The sequence below is a fragment of the Sceloporus undulatus genome, chromosome 6, assembly GCF_019175285.1.
Source record: "Sceloporus undulatus isolate JIND9_A2432 ecotype Alabama chromosome 6, SceUnd_v1.1, whole genome shotgun sequence".
Lineage (NCBI taxonomy): Eukaryota > Metazoa > Chordata > Lepidosauria > Squamata > Phrynosomatidae > Sceloporus > Sceloporus undulatus.
Window position 1 is genome coordinate 163355049 of NC_056527.1, and position 17862 is coordinate 163372910.

At 41.7% G+C, this 17862-nt stretch overlaps 1 protein-coding gene across 1 annotated transcript in view; it reads left to right on the forward strand.

Annotated features, from left to right (window-relative positions):
* The window catches only part of NTRK3 (neurotrophic receptor tyrosine kinase 3), a 394026-nt gene that overhangs the window by 27318 nt on the left and 348846 nt on the right, over positions 1–17862 (forward strand).

The following is a 17862-nucleotide window of genomic DNA, read 5'->3' on the forward strand; positions in this document are numbered from 1 at the left end:
CCCCCCAAAAAAAAATTCGTTTATTTTGTTTGGGAACATTATTAAAATCAATGGTGCAGCATGTATCCATGTTCCTTGGCAATAAGGAATGAAGGAATGCCTGACGTATTACTAACACAATTTAAGAGGAACAAGTGGTATGATTTTGGTGAGTGGGCAATTCTAGGCTCTGTGATTTACCAAGGATTGTCTTGCTTATTCGCAAAGCTTCTAAAAAGCTGGCTCTTAAAGAAACTGGAGTAGGACATGACAGTCTAATTTTAGCAAGGGAGGAGGGAGAACGGAAGGCTCTTGGTGAGCCATGGCTGAAGGTTGATTTCCCCTCTTCATTTTTAAGTTACACGGGTACTCCGCCAAGTCTGTTTCCTTATCTAAAAATAAAAACTTGCAAAGGCAAGGTCTATGTACATAACTCTTACTTCCAGAAAGCAGTGTGTGCCAAAGATTTAGGAGCGCATGAGGTGCTGAACTCTTTTTTGGAAAAAAATACCCAGGATAAGCCTCTTTTTCACAATGTTTTTGGGTATTATTTTATTATTATTAAAGAAAACGAGCATGGGGAGTGGGAGCTGATTAATGCGAAACCATCATGTTGAAGGTTTTTATGAATATCCAAGCAAATCAAAAACTTGAAGGTCGATGGTGGGCCTGGATGAAACTGAATCTAAGTCCTGGACGGGTCAATGGGTGTTGTGGGGACCAGATTGCCATGGCATAGCTATGGCCTGATCAGTGGACAGCACATGCATTACATAGCGAAAACCGCAAATTCAGTCTCTGGCATCACCCGTCTAAAAACAGACTCTAAGACCCCTGAACTGATGGTAGTCTAAGGAAATTACTGGGTGAGCCCATTCTTCTGCATTTTTTTTTTTTTTCACCTTAGTGAACGAAAGAGAGAAAGAAACAGTTGCCAGACGCAAACATTATCACACATCTTGTTCAGTTTGTGTGACTAAGGCTCCTTCTACCATCATCTCCTTCCCCCTTAACCCTGCATCCCCTTCCATGTCCTACCCAGCACACCTTTGGGTTATTCATTTCATTTCCCTTTTTCATACAAATCTAAGCTCTGTACTGTGCTTTAGGCTTAAAAAGAAAATGCTTGGGTTGGAGGAAGCTTGTGGGAATAGTGAGTGGGGAAGGAAGATAGAGCGACACTAATGTCATGCAAACTCCCAATCTTGCAACTGCCCCACCAGTGTATTAACAGCTGAGGAACTATTGCACTATTGGATGGTTTTTCCCTGTCAATGAAAAGGAATGCTTTAATCACAATTGGAGCGGTGAGCAGTTAAAGGTTGAAGTGTTACAGTGCAGTATGTATCACCCATGCAGCTCCCCCCTGTGTAACCACCGTTTATAAGCCATGTGTAGTCATCTCCTAAGTAATATTGAGTTACAGCAGGACGTGTGCAACCGTGCAGGGGGCATTTTTCTCCCTACCCCCTTGCCAGTCGACCACACCATTACATGCCAAAGACACATTACCCATTCATCCTTTGTGTTTGGGCAGATTTTGGCCAATTTTAGTGAGAAAAGGATAACATTGCATGATTTGTAGATGCTGTGTTTCGGGCTTCTGAGGCCACACTTAGGGGTCTCAAGAGCTCATGCATCCTGTGGGCACGTTTACCCATCCTTGATAGAGAGACGAAATAGTTTAGGGTGGTAGAAACGACAGCTTCTTTAAGTCCTCCCTTCTTTCAAGAAATAACTCCAGCTGGACTTCATGCAACTACAGTCATTATGCATTACCAACTCCTTGGGCAGGAACAACATCCATGTTAAAAAGGACGCTAGCAACTGTGCCAGCATCTCTGTCCTAAAAATCCTAATTTGCTCCTGAAATTAAACAGGGATACAAAGTATCTGGTTTGATAGACAAACTCTTCTTTTTAATGGAGTCTCTACAGGGAGTTCTCCATTCATATCTCCTTTGTGATTCTGTTACAGGGCTCTGGGTTGGATCTCATGGGGGAATAAAAACATCATTCCTAGGTGCTGCCAACAGACTTGGAGTCCAGTGAATTGGCTTTCCAAGATCCTAATCGGATTATGTTGGAAAACTGGAGCAGACGAGTGTGGCAGCGCCTGTTGATTTGCACAGGTCCAGGAACTTCAAAGATCTGGCTTGTCGTGTTTCCACCATAATTTTTATGTAACTGGCCTTGCTTCTGTCATTTTCAATAAGACCTTGGAATCTGAACTGGCTCATGTGCTTTTCCAACAACAATTTGGCATACCGAAATTAAACTGGGGTAGGTTTTTATTTTTTTATTTTCCCCTGGACAGGAGAGAACTGATGTGGAAGAATTTTTCCCCAGTTTAATTGCTGGATGCTGGATTGATATTTAAAAGGCACAGAAGTAAGACTGTTTTAAAATTAGCCAGCCAGTTTGTTGCACATGATTTTGAATGTGTTTGCATGATGGTGAGATAGAGAAAGAAATGACCACCAGATGATAGGCTTTTCAGAATGGAACTGGTATCTCAGCTACTCATTCTTGTGGGTTGTCTTTGGAAGGAATTGGCAAATAAGAGGAAGAGACATCCAAATAAGAGAAAGAAAGAGAGGTGAAGTCTTAGGGGGTCATATGCACTTAGAGTGGACATGCTGCAGATAATCTTATATAGAGCCGAATCACTGGACTATTGGATCTAGGAGTATTGGCTGCTCTGCTTGACATCACCAGAAGTTGATCCATTTTACTGTCTGAGGTTCCTCTTCCTAAAAAAGCTGCAGACCACCTTTCAGCTATGTCCACATTCCTAGAGAATTTTATCAAGAATCCTCTCTTGCATGGTAATCCCAGGAAGTATAGTTCTAGGTCTCTGGGGCTGGATTTCTAACATCATCAGATGGCATTTCCCAGGGAATTGTACCAGAATCCATGATGTCCGAACTGTTATTCATCCGATATATTCTTGTAGTGTATAGCATATGGACAACTCAGGAGCGACTTAGGGAGCTGGGTATGTTTAGCCTGGAGAAGAGAAGGTTAAGAGGTGATATGATAGCCCTGTTTAAATAATTGAAGGGATGTCATATTGAGGAGGGAACAAGCTTGTTTTCTACTGCTCCAGAGATTAGGATGTGAAGCAATGGATGCAAGCTCCAGGAAAAGATATTCTGCCTAAACATTAAGAAGAACTTCTTGACAATAAGAACTGTTCAGCAGTGGAAGACGCTGCCTCAGAGTGTGGTGGAGTCTCCTTCATTGGAGGTTGTTAGGCAGTGGATGGCCATCTGTCAGGGGTGATTTGATGGAGAGTTCCTGCATGGCAGGGGTTTGAACTGGATGTCCCTTGAGGTCTTTTCCTTACATCTTTTGGCTGACTGCTATGAATGACATATAGGATGGACCCTTGGTTTGATCCAGATGAGACTTATGCTCTTGGTGTCTTATGACAGCATGTCTGTTTGCAAACTGTACATTACAGGTTCCCAAGTTGCCCACCAGCAGGTGGTGTTACACTACAAGTCCTGCTATCTCCAGTCAATATATTAGTGGTCAAAGAAGGTGATGGCAGTTGCACTCTGTGCTTGGAAAATGTCTTTTAAAAAGGAATTTGTTGTATAGCTTCCTTAAAAAAACCAAAAACTTTAAATAATTCATTACCATTAAAATGGCAAGGTGTACAATTTTAAAGGTAACTTATTACATTACTAATTTATTTTAGCCACTAAACCCCCGCCCCCAAATAAAATTGATAAGAAAATGGGTCAGAACATCAAAAGTGCCTCTAAAGATGCCTTTCAAAAATATTATTGCTTATACACACAAACCATAGTTCTCACTGAGAACATTACTTTTGAAATGAAATTTTGTTGTCCACTTCCTGGTAGTAGGCTGAATTTTAAAGGGTACAATCCAAAGTACAGAAGTCTACCCCCAAAGTAGGTCTGGCACCTTGGATAGCTCTTTTAAAGTGCAGGAGAACTCTTGGAGCATATTCACGACTTCACAAGTTTCACTAATATGAAAGCCATGAAACCAACATTGCATTACAGGCTGAGTCTCCCTTATCTGAAATGCTTGGGGCCAGAAGTGTTTTGCATTTTGGAGGTTTTTTTTTGGTGTTTGGAATATTTGGATATACACAATGAGAGCTTTTGGATATGAGATCCAAGGCTAAACATGACAATTTTTGCATACACCTTATACACATAGTCTGAAGGTAATTTTCTAGACGATATTTTTAAATAATGTTGTGCATGAAACAAAGTTTGTGTACCTCCAACCACCAGTAAGCAAAAGTGTCACTGCCTCTGCCAGATAAGGAAGACTCAACCTTTATAGGTAACTATATTGCTTGTAATTAATTACTTTCAGATTTTGGTTGCTGTCCTGAAATACTGAGTACTCAAGGTCAGAAACCACTGCACTCTGCTCATTTTTCTGAGCTGTACCTTCTCAGCTCCTCCTTTCTCTTCTGCCTTTTCATTGTAGCTAAGTCATAAAAGGAATTAGGAATGTAGACTAGATCCCCAAACAGTAGCCCTGTTACCTTGGCCTACCCAGCCTTCTTTTCTTTTGAAATGTATCCTGGAATTTCCCCAGGGCAGAGCCCTTTCTTGGTGCTTTTGTTACTCTGTATTGAGTAACAGAGAAGATGTTAAAGAAATATTCAGTGTCCAATAATTATTTATTGATCAAAAGATATTCATATGCAGTCCAACTGGCAATGCCCTTGGGGCACTTTAAAATAGTAATGTATTTGCCAGGCCTCTGCCTTGATTTGTGCCGGATACATTCAGCTTCCGTATTAAACCGAGAACGAAGGATCTCCTTCAACTTTAGCTCTTCTTTATTGCAGTTCAAAGCACTAGAGGGCAGCACAGTGTGCAAGAAGAAAAGACTTTAGTATAGTAAGAATAAACCCATGATTTGGCAGCATCTAGAGAATAATGCATGTGTGTTTGTGTGTGTCCATGTGTGCAGAGGGGGTAAAACAGGACACAGAAGGAAAAGGATTTCTTAAATTGTCTCAGTCTCGCCTTGCAAAGAGGTTTCACTGAAAGAGTTTGGATTTTTCCGTACAAAACCCTTGCATCAGCTGAATTGTAATGGTGGGAGGCTTGTCACTGTGCTGTTTTGATTGGTTTCTATGGGGCACTATGATGAAGTGAAGCTTCTGGGTTAGTGAGTTCTATGCACATTGATGCACACATTGTTGTTGTGCTGTGGTAACTCAGCACTTGTCATGCAGTGGTTTAAATGTGGAAGGAGAACACTAGAGGACCAGAGTTTGGCCATAGAAATCCGCTGGATGACCTTGAATAAATAACACACTCTGCTTCAGAGAAAGGAAATGACAAGCCTCCTCTAAATGAATCTTGCCCAGAAAAATCCATGATAGGTTCTCCTTAGGGCTGTCACAAGTTGGAAACAACTTGCAGACACACAACTGCAAACAGCCATAACATTCAGTGCTGTGCCATGGTTGGAATGTGGTTTTCTTGCATAGGAGGTGAGGAGAAATACAATGGGCCGTTGATACCAAAATCACAGACGCTCATGTCTCCTGATATCATATGGCAAAACTGAGGTTTATTTGGGGGAAAAAAATCAGTCCATGATTGGTGGAATCTTTGGATGCAGAATCTTTGGATTCGGTGGGCTGACTCTAATAACTATTGGAGGCATATATTGGATTCAGCATGGAGACTTGGGCTGAAGCCTCTGTAGGGCTTCTGTGTTCATGGCTGTGCGATACAGTTGGATAGTGGTGCACCCCCATAGCAAAGTAGTGCTTGGTGTTGGGGAGGGCAACCAGGAAAAAGCAGTAGATCTGCCTCTTGGACCTCCAATGTAATACACACAGCATGATGCTGGAGGTCTGCAAGGGTAATGACTCTTGTGCCTGAACATCTTCCCACTGCCTGAGTCATTGATTGTTTGTGAAGGTATTCCTGGTACCATAAAACACTGAGATGGGTTTGCACTGGGAAGGAAGGTAATGGTATAAAGGGTGGGTGGATACTTCCTTTTAAAAATGTCCATTAAAGTGCATAACTTAACATAAGTGAGGATTGCACCAGCATATGATAAATAGCTTTGTTGCCTTGGAGACTGGGATTTGGGTCTGAGTTGAATTTGGTCTCCAGTGGCTCTGGATGGTTTTGCAGATAGAGTTCAGCACCCTGGACAGCTCCTTTAACACTTGGACTAAACTGCTTCATTGATGTGGAAGCCATCAGCTGCCTTTGCTGGACTCAGAATTGGTTTGAGGCCAATGATGTTGTACTTCTGAACAAATGAATTATGTCCAAGACATTATCTAATGGTTGGTACACATCTATAATAAATGCAAACAAAAAGAATTGCTGAATGTAAATAGCTTAATGCTGGCCTGTCACAATCACTTAATGCAGGAGTGTGTAGAAGGTAGACAAGTAATTGGAATAAAAGTAGATTGGCAAGGGTTTCAGCTTCCCAAATCATTTTCTCATAATTATGTATTGTGGATAGTAAAAATGGAAGAAAGATGGGGAGTTATAAGATGAGGAGGCAGCATTTGAGTGTTGGATTAACTCTCTGGGAGCCTTGGGTTCAAATTTGAGCTTGGTCATGGGAAGTCACTGGGTGACCCTGTGCAAGCCACACTCTTTCAGCTTCAGAGGAAGGCAATGACAAGACCACTCTGATCAAAATTTGCAAGAAAGCCCAGTCCTAAGTTTGCCTTAGGGTCACCATATGTTGGAAATGACTTGAAGGCACACAACAGCAAAGAAGATGGAGAGCTCATTATATGGACCCCCTATAACATTTTGGGGATGAAGTAGTTTGTTTCCGGATGACACATCTTACACTGATAAAAAAGAGAACTCACTGAAGAACCACAAGTGGGTTTTTGAGTTAGCACTAAATGTTTGATTCTGGTACATAGCACCAATGCCTGGGCAAAGCATTTTCACTGCCATTAATATTACTACTTCTACTGCTGCTGCTACTACTACTACTAAAATATTTATACCTCACCTTGCTTCCAAAATTGGGACTTATAGTTTAAAAGAGGAGCACAGTGAAAAACATACAAAAGGTGCACATTAAAATAGAATTGAACTACTCGCAATATTAAAACACTTCAAATCTCTAGTTAAAAGAATGAAATGCAATTAAAAAGATTCAAAAGCTATTGTACATAGCTCAGTTAAAGCACAGCACCACCTGGCCCATCTTCCAAGTAGAGTGTGTTGCAGTAGTCCAAACGGGATATAACTGGCATCTCAAGGAAAAAATGCAGTTGACACCCAGCCTTTAAATGTGCAAAAGCACTCTTAGCCACTGCAGAAATCAGAGCCTCCAGGTTCAAAGCCAATTCGAGGAGTGCACCCAAACTGTGAACCTGTGTCTTTGGGGAAAATGTGACCCCATCTAAAACAGGCTGAACTCCTTCTTCCCTGATCTGCCCTTCAACTGACCAAAAGCACCTCTGTCTTGAGCAAGCAAATTCCCATGACAGCCCACAATTTTGAGCAGCAAGTGACTTTGCTTTACAGAGCGGTTTTAATGTGTTACAGTCAGTATGAAAGGTTGGTTGGCTGAGTTACCTGACAGATTGAGGTAGCAGCAGGGCACCACTCAGGTTTCGCAGGTAGCGGGCTTGAGAGGACTGGTCCAAGAATAAATAACACAATGGACAAGGAACTACTTTTATTATCTTTTCCCAACCCACACCACAGTAAGTTGTGCTAAACGTGTTTATTATTGGTAGTAATTGATAATATTGCATTAAGTTAAACCTGGATTCTGCTGATTTTTATGGAGAGTAAATGTTGTCAAGCTTCTAGAAAACTGAAAAAATGAACATGCCATTAAGCCAAGGGATGCAAGTTTCATTTTTTAGCTAATATCCAGAAAAAGGGAATAATGTAGAAAGATGGGTTAAAGCGATTACTGCTGTTTTGTTTTTATTTTGTCTTATGTCAATGCAAGAAAGTGACGCCCTGAAGACATCTTGCCATCCCTTCAGCTTGGTGCTCTGAATGAATATCCAGTTCTTTTACCCAAAAGGCTGGTCCTGAGTTGGCTTATTTAATCTGTGATGCTGCCTGTCCAACTGGCCATTGCAGAGAATTGACATACTACTGCTTCCATTACTTAACCACCATGACATGCTGATAGGAACTGTAACCCAAGTCACATAGAAGGTAGGCAGTATCTATGAAGGCAAGCCTTGCAAATAATTTTGCATACGTTTTATTATCCCAAATAGCTTACATGATGGTTGTGTCTACCTTGCAAATCTTCCCCGCCTGGAAACAATTATTATCTCCCCCACGAAGAAAAGGGTAGTGGTTGCAAGCTTGGTTTAAATTCAGTTGTTTTTACTGAAGAATACCCAGTCTTGTCTTTGCTTCCATAGTTTTCATTGTACTCCTGCAAGCCACTAACTTGGATTTTCAGGAGAGGCACTCCCAAATCTTAAAAGAAGAGAGAGAGAGAGACAGAGAGAGAGAACTTCTTAGTGATGGTGCTGTAACTGAGGTACAGACCAATTTCCATGATGTCTACTTTAGTTTTCTTTCGTTATCAGAATGCATCCTTTTTATTGATTCAAGTTGCATAAAAATACTATTTTGGATGATACTTCTCTTATGCTGATTTTGAGATCTTGCTATCTGCTTGGCCTATTATATATTTACTTGTTTGTTTACTTAATGCAAATTCTTCTAAGAACATGTTTGAAAGTAGTGTGCATTATTAAAGTAGTATTTAAATAAAGACCTACCTTCTTGAAGAACACAAATCTTGGAGGTAGGCATGGGATTTCCTGGCAGACCACTTTGGGTGATTGTAGAATCACAGATTTGTAGAAATGAAATGAATCCAAAGGGTCATTGGTATCCTCGAATCATCTAGTATCACTTACTGTGCAGCAAACCGCAGCTAAGAAATCTCTTACAGGTGGCCACCCAACATTAGTATAAAATCATCTAATGAAGAAGACTTCCTGGGGTAGTTCTGAAGAGTACTGCTCCAGTGTCTAGGACCTCATTGCCCCTTTCTTGTAATGTGAATCCATGGGTTCAGGTCATACAAACTGGAGCACTGCAAAACAAGTTCATGCCATCTTCCATGTTATAGCCCTTCATATAGTTAATGATGGTTGTCATATCAACTCCCAGACTCCGTTCTTTTTTGCTAAACAAACCCAGCTCTCTTGATCGTTCTTTATAGAACTTGTTTTCCAGATCCTTATTTGCCTTCTTCATGACAGTTTCCACTTTATGTTCTTTTAAATTGTGGTACCCAGGGGAAATGATGACTTTTCAAACTGTTTTGAGGCCTTCCTGTACATCGCCCTGTAACTTTTATGAAACCTCTGCGAAGTTGGCCAGTGTATTATTATTATTGAACTGGGGGTTTCTGAAGTTAAAGGAGTCAGTGGATGAGTTCCTGGCAGAGGTGGAAAATGAGCCAGAGACTTCCTGATTTGTAGCTCACTCTCATAGCCACTAGTTTTCTAGAATGGACATCTACCACTTGGCCGTCCTTGTGTTAAATAACAAAACAAAAACGTTTCCATGCAGGGCAGGGCTTTGACCCAAAACCTTGAGGGATTTTTATAATAGAAGGGAAGCTGCTTTTCCTGCTTTTCTCTCTTCCCTTTTCTCATCACAAAATAACTGCTTGAATTCTCTTAATTTCCCCAAGACATGCAAATTCCCCAGTGCTTGGCATATGCATATGGAAACTCTGGGAATTAATTGATTTATGGTAGCAGTGCCAGGGAGCTGCAAATTTACTGTAAATGCTTAGCTGTATCTGTCCAGTATCTCGATATCTGAATTGTCATTTAAGAATCTAATGTCTTCTGTGGAGTCAGCTAGAAGGAAACTAAGAAATGCCCACATTGATCAGATGGCAAATCCCCATTCAGCCATGGAAACCCATGTGGTGACTTTATGTAAGTCACACTTTCAGCATCAGAGGTAGGCAAAGGCAAAACATCATTGAACTAATTTTGCCAACAAAATCACATGGTAGTTTTCCTTAGGGTCACTACAAGGTGGAAATGACTTGAAGGCACACAACAACAACAACAATGACTAGGAGCCAATGGGCATAATGGGGCAGCAGCTAGAAGGATCTGGAAACTGTTGAGGTCAGATTCATGTACAATCATTAAACATACTGGAAGACTAGGGATGGTTAAACTGATACTGGTCTCTGGACATTGGGGCTTCAGAAGAGGACAACACATTCACCATCTCTGCATTGTGTTGAACATAAATTTGCATTTCTGATGGGGAGCCACAATTAATTCCATCTACCTATATTAAGTTTAAATATTCTAAGTCCAAAGACACCAGATCCCATTTGATCTTGGATGCTAACCAAGGTCAGCCCTGGTTAGTACTTGGATTAGACCCCATCAGACAATACCAGATGCTATAGGATATATTTCAGATGAAGGAACTGGCAAAACCACCTCCAAGTATTCCTTGCCTAAGAAAACCCTACGAAATTCATGGGCTTGCCAAAAGTTGACAGGTGATTTAAAGACACATAAACACACATTTGAACATGTACTTGCATAATAGGCCTGCTTTTTCCCTACTTCTTGGCTTCAGTTGTGCTCTATCTTCCTCAATAAATTCACTTTAGACCCGTGTTTAACACTGTGCCTATAAAGTATATTCTGTGGGTTAACCAACCCCACACACATATCTTTGTATCTTTATACCACTGTGGAATAGAGAGACATTCAGCATGTATCCCATCTCTTCCTTTCCCCTCCCCACCCCTAAGTAGTGCACCTTTCTTTGCAGAAGAAGGCAGCAGCAGCTGCTGTTGTTTCTGCTGCCTGCTTTCTAGATGATGTGAATTTTAGATCATAATAAGTGTGCAGCTGTGATTAAGATGAATGGTAGGTGGAAAGGATGACTCATGCGCCCCCCTCTTTTGGAATGATTCAACTTGGGATGTGTCCGAGATGTAGCTCTGAAGTATTGGAGGGAAGCTGTTAGAAAGAGGGAAGACCAAACTGAACATGAGCATGGTGGGAAGGTTTCTATTTTTAGGTTAAGTTACACAACTGAACCTCTTGCACACTTACCTATCTGTGGCCTACATTTTTCTTTGCAACTGATCTCCAGATACTGTACTTTGCTATTTGGCCAACATGGCTACCCCTGGATATGTCTTCAGTGGATAGCAATGGCAAACCCCTCTGAATAAACTTGCCAAGAAAACCCCATGGTAGATTCACCTTAGGGTCACTGTACGTTGGAAACAACCTGAAGGCACACAGCAACAGCAACATATCATCCCTTAGTCTTCTCTTCACCAGGATGAACATTTTGGCATGTGTGAATGGGAGGGAAAGCAGAATATGTTGCACATTGCTCTCCTGAATTATGTCACTACTGTCCCCCTGCCTTCTGCAACTGGACATGTGCCTAATGATAGGACTGGCCCTCAGTATGAAGCTCCTTTCACACTACACAATTATAGCACTATGATTCCACTTCTGATGCTGCATCTATATCTTATGGAATCCTGGGGTTGGTAGTTTGGGGAGGCACTCACACTATCTGGCAGAGAGTTCTAAATACTCTTCCTGTACCTCCAAATCCCAGGATTCTGTAGGATGTAGCCATGATAGTTAAAGTGGAATATAGTGCTATAATTGTGTGGTGTGGAAGGGCCTTAGGGCACATCATTACAGATTGTTTCAAAGCATCTGAGCTTCGTCAAAGCAAAAAGTGTAGTCTCATTTATCACCCTCCACCACCAGTTTTCTCTCTGACATATCAAAATAGTACTATTTCCTTTGGTTTCCTATGGCTAGTAGCACCAGGGTTAGGAGACAATGGTCAGGTGATGCTTTGGATTCCCTAAACTGTCCCACTGCTTCACGGAGACATAACATACTTTGATTTTCTCCCTCAGCTCTCTCCATTCTCTCAACTTTGTGTCCTGTTGTCACTTTTCTCTCTTGTCTTCTCCCTGGGGAGGGAGAAAGGCCACCATGCTGGTTAATTGTAATGTGTATAGACAGGGATATGTGTTTGAAAATGAAGACCTGGGCATTGTATTGATTCCTACACAGATGGCTGCCGAGCTTCCTCCAGGGAACTCTAATGATTCAGTTGGCAGCAAAGCTCCCCTCGGCTTCACTTTGCCTCCTTCCTGCTGCTTTCACCTCTCAGAAGAGAATACCACTAATTTCCTATATGAATTCATTCTCTTCTCTTCATCTGTTCTCTCATATGGACATATCCAAATCCCAGACCTGGTATCCAGAGGCACAATGCATCTTATATGACCTTTAATCTTGGCATTCACTTTGGAGACATTTTGGGGCCCTTAACCGGAGTAGAGGTTCTGTTTGGAATATTTGCACGATGGTTTTTGAAATAGGGTGATCCTCAATAGAGATAAGGAAGCCAACCTGCCATAATTCCTAGTTCTCTCACCATTTTAGGAACCCAATATTACAAAGATTGCCTTCGTCATGCAAACAGCCACTTTTACGCATAAATCATGACCTCACATATTTCACCACACTTTCCTTTCTTTTTTGTCTGTAATCACTTTTCTGTTGTTTACCAGGCATTTCAACATGGAGGCACAACCCAGGTAAAGGCATTAGCTGTGGAATTAGAACAAGCAGGAACACCAAGGGAAAAATTGCTTTTTTGACACGACTCGTTGGGGTGTGATTTCAGATCCAGACTAATTGCTTCCTTTGACAAAGGGGAAACCAAATAGTAAAAGCAAAATAATTGTGCAACCATGCATTGCAAATAAGACCTTTTAATTTGTTTCTGAAATAAAAGCATTGCTCGTTAGAAAATCAGAGTACGCTTAAAGATGGTGAAGTCTGGTTGCTTAGTCAGACTGCTCAGGTGTAGAAAAGTGTAAATTAACTCAATCAATTTGAGTTTGAATTATGAAAATATTAAGTACATTCACTGAATCTCAGCCAGGGCTCATTATACTGCGAGAATTACGAACTCAACCAGATTCATTTTACAAACTGACTAATTTTGAGTTTCAGCTGTATCGCTAATTCCAGCTTTTTCCTAACCAGCAATCTTTACTCTCCAGTGATTATTTAATCCAGCCCAGTGCTTGCTTGGAAGAAATCCTCATTGAACTCAGTAGGGATTACTTTAAGTAAACATACAGAGAATCCAGCTCTACAACTGTTGCTCTGTGCCGGAAAAGATTTCATTAGTTTCAAAGGGGTTCAGTTACTCTGTTTGGATTTATATGGTGTGCAAATATAAACTCAGGAATTAGCTAAACGTGAAGACACTTGGGAGCTTTCTCCTAAACCTAAACTTTTTGCAAGATGGCAGGTAGAGGGTTCTTTTTCTTTTTGATAAAGCATTGTGAGAGCCAGTGTGATGTTGAGATTTGAGTGTTGGACTAAGACACTGGGTGACCAGGGTTCGACTTCCGGTTCGGTCATGGAAACCCATTGGGTGACCTTGGGCAAGTCACTCACTGTCAACCTTAGAGGATGGCAATGGCAAACTCCCTCTGAACAAATTCTGCCAAGGATATTCCATGATAGAGCCCATGCTTTAGGGTTGCCGTAAGTCAGAAACAACTTGAAGGCACACGACAACAACAACAACATGATGTTTCTTACCTGGTCTGTACATTGTCAAAACAGCTTCCAGAAACAGAGGTTTCCTTTGCCAAAGGCAAGCTACAGATTGGCTCTGTGTATTCTGAAGGATGATGACCACCATGATCACTTTCATTCCCTTTAAACTATGGCTGCTACCACACTGCAGAAATTGCCCTCCGCTAGGGTTGTTATAGCTGTTGAACTCCATACATGGAAAAACCAAAGTACAGGGAGGGAAAGTTCAGTAAATCTTGAGGAAATGGACTTGGAATTCTATCTTTGTTCTTTCCTATAGAGTTCATCTGATTTCATGGAGAAATAGCTTGTTTAAAGCAATGTATTTGATTTCATGGATAAATAGCTCCTTGTGTTCATGCATGACAAAACTGGCGTCTTTTCTCCACAATGTACAGTTAAATATGAGTTGGCCTCTAGTAATGTAGACTGTTTTCTTTTTAATTTATCAAGCGCAAAGGAGCTTATGGCTTTTCAGGACAGGTTTACATGGTCGGCAGTTTAAATTTAACTCGCGTTTTAATGTGCACCAGGGCCATAGTAAGATACGCTGAGGCCGTCAGCTATTTCAAGAGGCCCCATATCATTACCAACAAAAGGGGAAAAAATAGCATCAGTTATTTTTAATGTATTTGAAAGGCCTCTCATAATCTTGAGGACATAAGCCGTAGCTTACTTATCTTGTGCATAAATCTAGAAGTGATAATTCCACTTCTTACTGAGAAGTATTTAAAGTGAGGAGGAACTAGGAAAGAGATCTGTCTCTCACAATCTATAGTATGACTCTGCCAAATTCCTGAAGGGGGCCATGCGAGAAGGGTTTTTTGGAAGCTTCACTTGGATTCCACAACCACACACTGCCGCATACCACAGAGAGAGGTGAATGGGAGGGCAGACAGCATTGCCTTCAGGGACGTTGCCAGGATTTTAGGAAGGGGGGGGGGTCCAGACTAAGTGCCACCATTATAATGGGGCTTGGGCGCAGTGATGCAGCAGCATGCACCATTCATTTTTCTAAGGGAGGGGGGGGGGAGGGGGGGGTCCGGATCCCAAGGACCCCTCCCCCTCGGCTACATCCCTGTTGCCTCCTTCCTTAGTGATCATGCAAAGTGTCACGATTCTAATATTATTACCAGTGACCCATAGCTTCCAACTGTCTTGATTTTGGTAGAGTTTAAACCTCTCTTATCTCACCTTCTTTTAAAATGTCTCAGTTTGTGTCTCGTGCTCATCACTCCCTGCCTCCTTGTCCTAAATACATTACAGTTCCTCCAAACTGAGATCAAATTGCAAAAGTAGTTTGCAGAGGGAGAAGAGAAGAGTGAGTGGAATCTTGCCCTGCCCTGTAGGATCAGGCAAAAACAAACTGCAGCATCCTCTTTCTAGCTTGTCTGCTGCCATCGTGACCACGCTCTGATGTTGCTTGGCCATACCTGTCCTGTTTTTCACCTGTGAAATAGGGTTAATTTTAATTTTGCTTTTTGTTTGTAAGTAACCAGAGCCCTTTGGTAACTATTAGTAGTTCTGGGCCCTGGGACCCAAGAGGAAAAGCTCATGGAGTCCCAGTATTTCTTCTGGGTCTGACCACTTTGTGACATTCATATTGCCCAATTGTAAGATCTGATGCTGCACAAAACCCCACTAGTTTTTGTGGGATGTGTGGGTTGAAGGCCACTCATTGCTTTCTATGTGAAGAGAGTGACAGAACGGACAAAGAACGGGTGGATGGGGGGCTTCTCACTCCCCTTTTCACATTTTTATTGAATGCTTTTGAATATTGACTTCAAAGACTATTGTCATCATTGGACTGTTTGTGAGATACATCTTCTACTGGCCAGATTTGTTTTCTTTTGGGTTATTTTTAATTGAAAAAAACACTTTTGCAAATCTTTTGCAAAAGCTTCTACAAAGGCTGCATATACTTCTATCTACTTTGGAATAAGAATCTGGTACTGGTGATGACAGATGGATTATTGCCAGATGGGATCCTATCATTCAAAGGCATATCTTTCAGCAGATGAGGACTTGGAAGATGAGAGGTGGCAGATAGTAAAAGTCCAATCTAAGGAACAAAGTTATTATTGCAATGGATCTGCATACAGCCGTTCCTGGATCCAGAGGCCCAGTTTGCATAAAATTCTACAAGAGCTAGGGAGAAATTATTGACAAAGTCTACTTTTATTTCTAAGTCTTTCTCCATTACATTTTCTTTAACTTATTTTTAATTCCAGAGGAAAACAGCCTGAGGTCTCTCTCTCTCTCTCTCTCTCTCTCTCTCTCTGAAATGGATTCTCTCTGCCCCATTAACTTAGTCAGTGATTGTAATGGGCTTCTTTCCACCCTTCATCCATTTCAGCCTTGAAGCAGTCATTAAAAGGCAAAAGATGATCAAAGCAAAGAGATGCCTGAGCTTTAGTCAACTTTGGATATCAGTTGCTGAAGGGTTGCTGGAGCAAAATGCATCTCATAATTCTGCAGCTTTAGTTTGTATTGACTCTTGTTCCTTCCCAATGTCTGAAACATTGCAGGTTTTTTTCAAAGGAAAAAAGGAGACAGGGCAGGGGCAGGCAACATAGAGTGACTGGGTGCCCCATTGGCTCTATATCTCTGGGGAGTATGGGATGGGGAGACTGCTGAAATTCAGTGGTTGTCGCTGATTTTGTTGCCACATCAATTGCTTTTGAAATTTAGTAGCCACCATGGTGACTGTCTTTGGTGCAGGGCAGGGTGTTTCTTTTCATTTTGCAAAAGAGGGAGAACATCTCTGTAACACCAAGAGCAAGGATGGTTTCTGCCTGGTGGGTCTACAAAACTACAACAGATGGCCAGCGAGAATCACAAACAGTAGCGGCTTTATTTTTATTGTGCAGTAAAGGGCTCAGGGCACTAAGGGCAAATCCAGAGCCTCAAACAATGAATTCCCAGTCATTATATACATTTCTTCACTCATTTGGTTCCCTCCCAAGGATAGGTTAGCCAATCTTGATTGGTTGAGATCAAAAGCAGGCTTCTAAATTAAACCTTTTTCCTAGCGATGACCTTTTTGGCCCATCTTTTTCAGCACTCTGAAGCACAAAGAAAAACCCAAATCCTTTTGAAACTTCTCCAGTCACAGGTTGCACAGGTGTCACAGAAGAGCCACTTTCTATGTCTATGACTGTTGGCTTTGTGGTTAGTTACTTCAGAGAAGGAGGGCCAGTGTGGTGTAATGGTTTGAGAGTTGGACTAGGAGACTGTGAGACCAGGGTTCAAATCCCAGCTCGGCTATGGAAAGCCATTGGGAGACCTTGGGCAAGTCACACACTCTCAGCCTCAGAGGATGGCAATGGCAAACCCCCTCTGAAAAAAATCTGCCAAGAAAACCCTATGATAGGTTCACCTTAGGGTTGCTAGAAGTTGGAAACAACTTGAAGGCACACAGCAACAACAAACTTCAGAGAAGCTGATTTGCCTTTCTAGTTCCAGGAGGCTTGCCAGCTGTGCGGTCACCAAGCTGCTTGACCTACTTTGCACCAGAAATTTGTCTTTTTGCACCTAGCTAATTTTGTCTAAAAGCTTTCATTTTATTCCCTGGCTTAATATGTCATGCATGCAATATTCCTTTATTTCTGCTGCTTCATCTCCATGGACTAACAGTCATCCCAACACCTAGATACTAAATCTGCTGTTGGAGCACTGGCATGTCCAGCAGGAAACAGTTTTGATCTACTTTCATTTTCTGCTCCTTTGGCCTTGGTTCTTGTGTGTTCATCATTTCGGGCTCCATTTTGCTGCTGGTTTTGGAAGTGCAGCAATGGTCATAACTCTGGTTTTGTCAGGCCAGTGAATAAAAAAATTAAAGTCACTTCAAAGCCAGAAACCTAATTCATACCTGATTCTCTGCTTCTGGTATGTTACCCGATAGCAAGTATGACTCCCCAATTAAAACACTGTGCTAAACCATAGTTAAGCTTCCCTTTTATCCATGGCTGGGCATGATGTCTGAATTTAGTCTTTTGTGTCTGAAAGTTCAACCTCTGTGTGCCATAACTGCAACAGTAGCCTGGCTGTGTCGCTCCGCATGCTGTGACTGGTGATTGATGGCCTCTTCCCTGGGCCCTCATGTTACTCATAATAGTGACTATTACAGATTGGGATATTAACTTGGTATGGCTCATAATCCCTCTGTGCTGAATAGCTGCCATCCCTCTCTGCTGATCGAGGGGAAAGGAGGGAGGCTCCCTGCCTCATGCAGGCAGGAAAGTTGGT